The sequence below is a fragment of the Castanea sativa genome, chromosome 6 (genome assembly GCF_040712315.1).
Source record: "Castanea sativa cultivar Marrone di Chiusa Pesio chromosome 6, ASM4071231v1".
In the NCBI taxonomy this organism is placed as follows: Eukaryota; Viridiplantae; Streptophyta; class Magnoliopsida; order Fagales; family Fagaceae; genus Castanea; species Castanea sativa.
In genome coordinates, this window is record NC_134018.1 from 49,983,354 (window position 1) to 49,988,988 (window position 5,635).

A 5,635-nucleotide genomic window follows, 5' to 3' on the forward strand; every position below is an offset into this window, starting at 1 on the left:
CAAGACGCTTGTGTTTTGTTCTGCTGAGTTTTTGTGGTTGTCCAAATCAGCGAGACACGAAAAACACCTGTTGGAATGGTTGGACATAACAGCAGACTAATAAATAGGCATTTCAAGTGATTTTATATTCAGGTCTTGATACAGCCAAGAAAGAAAATGTGATGCCCCTTCAGTATGGTTATGTTCTGCATTTTGTCATTTCATGATATAAGAGAGCTATCCTTTTTCACGCTTACTCGTGAATGAGCGCTGTTTTTCGTGGCAGCTTTTTTTTTTGGGTTAACAGGCATGATATTAAACAAAAAGGAAAGAGTTACAAACGGGCCAAACAGGCAGGAGGAGTAGCAACCTGCCTATAACAGTACAGACCATTGCTACCAGATACAAGTAATCTATTTATCATCTGAGGGAAAAACATCAAAAACAACAAAATCCTCCCTCATACAACATCCTTTCTTAGCTAAAAAATCAGCCCACTTGTTCGCCTCTTTAAATACATGAGCTACCCGAATCTGTGAGTCTTGCCATGAGAGATCCGCAATCAAGGAGCAAAGGAGAAAATAATTTGTTAAAATTGTCAGCCTTATTTAGCATCTCCACAATAACCTTGGCATCAAGTTCTACTTCCAAGTAACTAATTTCCAGCTGGTTGGCAAGAGTTAATCCATCTCTCAATGCCCATAATTCAGCCATTACACTTGTAGTGTACCCAATTGACCTCGAATACCCCTTAATCCATCCCCCTTCACTATTTCTAATTAAGTTAAGCCTCCATTGCTTGCCTTGCCTGGATTCCCAAGTGAGACCTCATCTGTGTTAAGCTTATGCCAACTCGGAAGAGGTTTGAACCATTTGGCAGGAATAACAGCTCTGGAAGCAACCTGCTTGGCCTTACTTACACAATAGTAATACTCTTTAGCTTGGCTAAGACACACCTTAGCAAGTGTGGGATTTGGGATAGAGTTTTCAAACACAACTCTATTCTTCATAAGTCCTTGTGGAAGGACTAAGTGATAGTTAAATACATGTTTATATTGCATACAAAATATATGCAACGGAAAATAAACGAATGTACTTCATTCACAATTGTTAACATGTATAATGCAACTTTCAGAATTCAAAAACAAGTGAGAGTACGGTGCGGTGAAATTCAAAACAAAATATTAGAAGTACTCGGGAGCACTTTTAATCTTCATTCCAATTTCACTTTACGTCGAAAAAGTATGGTCTCTCAATTAGTTTTCCAATGGAGAATAAGAAAGTGTGTCACATTCACAAACACGCTATTTTACAATGATGTCACATACTTTCACAAAATTCTGTATGTTTCTCCCTTTGTATCTAACTGATTATTTAGTTTGGCTAGTCTTTTAGGCCTTTTCAATTGGGCTTTAGTGTGTGGCTTGGAGTGGGACTAAAATAGACCAATAAGACACTAGCTCTAATGGGCCTTGGGCTTCTCTGTCAACTCTTGACAAATCCAAAGTTACCATTAACTATATTCAATACCACTATATAAATATAGTTGCACTCTAGACCTTATTTATAAATTATATCTCAAGACTTTATTATACATGCAATCCCTTTATAAAATATTCGTAGTAATACAAAGTCATGAATGTAGACTGCCACTTTGTAAATTATTATATTTTAATCCTTGAGTATCTGGTTTAATTCTTTATGTTATTTATCATATATTTATGAAATTTACAAGAATATTTTAATCCTTGAGTATCTGGTTTAATGCCCAACATATCATCACCTATCCCTTTCGTTGCCCTTGTAAGAATGCCTAACATATTATCCATTATAACTATGATCTATTATGGAAGCTTGTTACAGTATTGTGGAACTTATGTTGTAGGAGGAACAACAGACTAGCGTTCGAATTCAAACATCTCGATCTACAGCACCTTAACATCAGAAGTGTGTGTTCTAAGGCTGTGGAGTGGAATTAATTAATCATATTAGCAATTTATCTATATTCACGCCCATAAAAAAAATAGTGAGGGTTCTAGTTAATTTAACTGATAAATTCTCTTGTGATCGAATAAAAGATGATAAAAAGTAATTATCAAGAATGGATGCTATATGTTGAAATTTTCAAAAAAATATATAATTAAAAAAAGTTGTGCTGTGTAAAGTAAAACAGAACATGACATAATTACTTGTTAATCCATTTAACAAAATGACATAATTATTAATTAAAACAGGCCAAAATGGGCAATTAGCTACAGTTGCTGAAGAATATAGTTAGTAGGCATTGGTGCGAAAGTAAACATAATTCTAACATCTCGAGCTTAAGAGAGTCGATTTTGGGGACCAAAATCGAGTCTCAAAGACTCGATTTCCAAGGTCTATCACGTCTGATGTGGCATTTTATCCACGTGCTGACCACCTGGAAATCGAGTCTTAGAAACTCGATTTACAAACCACCCAAAAAAAAAAAAATTCCAGAAATCGCGACTTGGGTCGCGGCCCAGGCGCGCGACCCAGGTCGCGACCTGCGCTCCTGGGTCGACCCAGGGTGCGACCCAGGTCGCGCGCTTGGGTCTCACGGCCTAGGTAGCGTCGCCTGGGTCGCGCCGCCTGGGTAGCGCCGCCTAGGTCGCGCTGCTGGTCGGCGGCGATGGGCCTGTGGTAGCTGACCTTGTGCCGGAAGACAGATGCAATAAGGAAATGAAACTCAGAAAAAAAAAAAAAAAAAGAGAAGGAAAATAAGGAAAAACAAGCGAAAGTTATAAATCGAGTGTCAGATACTCGATTTTCAGGTAGAGTCCACGTGGAAAAAATGCCACATCAGACTTGATCTGACCATGAAAATCGAGTCTTTGAGACTCGATTTATAGCCTAAAATCGACTCTCTTAGACTCGAGATGTTAGTAAAAAATATAGTTTAAAAACAGTACCTACTAATTATAATGTTTAAAAATTAATGCTAATGGGCCATTTTGGCCATTAAAACACATCCACAACTTGTAAAAAATGGCCAATTTAATCTTTCAACACAAACGGTGTTAACATCTACCGTTAATAACAAACTTTTCTTTAAAAAAAAATTAAAACTCAGATCTAACTCTCTCTCTCTTCGTTTCTATTTTTTAATCTTAGACTCCCTCAACTTTCTTTTTCTTTATCCAAATAATTCTTTGAGATTTTCTCGCTTTTTCTTCTTAAAATAAACAACACAACAATTCCTTTTTTTGGTTCTTTTTTCTTCAAAAGGTGATTACTCTGCTACTTTATGCTTGGTAGCCAAAAAAATCAAAGAGAAAAGCTTAGAAAATCAACAGGAAAATCCATAGAAAAAGCCTCATCTCCTCCATGTAGTGTTTGGAAGCCGAGAAAACAAAAAGAAAAAGAAAAAGCTCCTTAAAAAATAAGCCCTTTTCTCCTCCACAAAGAAAAACAAGAAAACCCAATCACACCATCTAAGCTCCTAAATCCACCACAAAATTGCCATCAACCACCAAGCAAACATCTAAACTGTTGATACCAATATCAGCCAAACCTAAATCTAGTCCCACCACCGTAAGATATCCACACCGAAATAGAGAGATGAGAAAGGAAACATCAACCACCAAGCAAACATCAAAACTATTGATACCCATGTCAGCCAAACCCAAATCTAGTCCCACCATCGCAAGAATCTCCACACCAAAATAGAGAGATGAGAAAGGAAGCGGATCCATTATCCATCATCGGCAAGATTTAGACAACCAAAGGCAAAGAAATTTGAGAGAGAAAGAGTGTTAGATGAGATTATGAAAAAGAAAAGAGAAAGGGAGTCAAATTTGGAAAAACAAAAATCGAGAGAGAAAGAGAGTACGGTGAGACTAAGAAAAAGAAAAGAGATGAGAGAGTAAGACTTTGTTATTAACGGTGGATGTTAACACTGTTTGTGTTGAATGATTAAATTGATCATTTTTAACAAGTTGTGGATGTATTTGGTATTTCCTCAAACCTCAGGGTAGTTTTCTATAATTTACCCTTAATTTTAACAATTCAATTTGAGCTTCATATTGTTGGAGATATTACACAAAGTTATAATGGAAGAATAAGGTTAACACAAAAGAAAAATAGAAAATTGATAACTTGGAGGCACTATATTATTTTCCTTAGACAATATTTGCCATCCACACTTTTGTTGTTAAAGGGTTATCACAAATTTATCCCCAGGATACAACCAAGATGTTAGGTTCTACAGATAGCAATTCTAGAGAAGGACCACAGGATTTCTTGTGTTTCTTTTTCAAGTAAATATAAGCCTCTATTTATACCCATAAGGTTATGTTTCATGAAAAAGCACGTATGGAAAGTTAGTTATTTTTCAAGTGAATATAAGCCTCTATTCATGAAAAGGTACATATGGAGAGTTAGTTATTTTTTCATAAAATGGTTAACAAAAATTGAAACCTCTTCAATTTTTCTAAACAGTTAGCATAAAATTCTGCAGAAAATTCAAATTTTCGAATTTTCACTTAGAAAATTCTAGAACTTGAATTTTCACTTTATGAAACCATATTCTCCAAACTCAAAGATCATTATTACAACCTATCCTTGTATATACCTATATATGCAACAGTCCCCCACTAGGTTGTAATAATATTCACTTGATTGATATCTTATCATGCATAATGGAAGGTGTCTTTCAACTTAAACCTCCTTTTAGTGTAATTGCTCAAGAAATCAACAGAGTTAATGGTGGCTTGGTGCTTAAACCAAAACTCTTATGTGTTGAAATTGGAAACAACACACACATGAGAACATCCACAACACATTTAGAAATCCAAGTTGTTAGCATTATTATGAACATGTACAAGAGAAAATCCTTTTACTCTTGCTAGAAGCGACACCACTCCTATGTTCACAAGGTGAAGTTCCTTCTTATGTCCATGTTACACAGACATTTATGATTTATGAACTTCATTAAGAGTTTAAAACTCATCCTCAATTTCATCATAACAATCTGCACTAATCCATCCTAAATGAGACACAAAATTAGTGTTCTTCCTAACCACATATCAATAGCTTGTTGTTACCCTTTAAATCTCTTTAGATTAAATCAATTTAAGGTTGGGTTCCTACTATTGGTGATTCTCTTAAAAGAGTTTAAAGCTCATCCTCAATTTCATCATAACAGTCTGCACTAATCCATCCTAAATGAGACACAAAATTAGTGTTCTTTCTAACCACGTATCAATAGCTTGTTGTCACCCTTTAAACCTCTTTAGATTAAATCAATTCGAGGTTGGGTTCCCACTATTGGTGATTCTCTTAAAAGAAGAGTTTTAGTCCCATTCCAATGGATGTTACCCTTACCAAGTCTCTCAAGTCTCGAGACACACTTCTATAAAGGACCTATTTTATATATAGAATTACATAGGCAATAGACTAGTCGAACCACATTTGACTTGCCTTACGTATTTTTGTCTTAGACTTTTAAGTCTAAGTTCACTTTGTATACAACTCATGTATACCATACGCATTGTGGTTTTACAACTACAGTACAATGAATGGTTTACTATGGTCATGGCCACGACACTTTATCAAAACCTTAGTCAATTTGTTTCCTTGTCCATTACCATTGTAATCAATGCTCTCAATTCAATTCTATATTAGAGTAAGAAATACA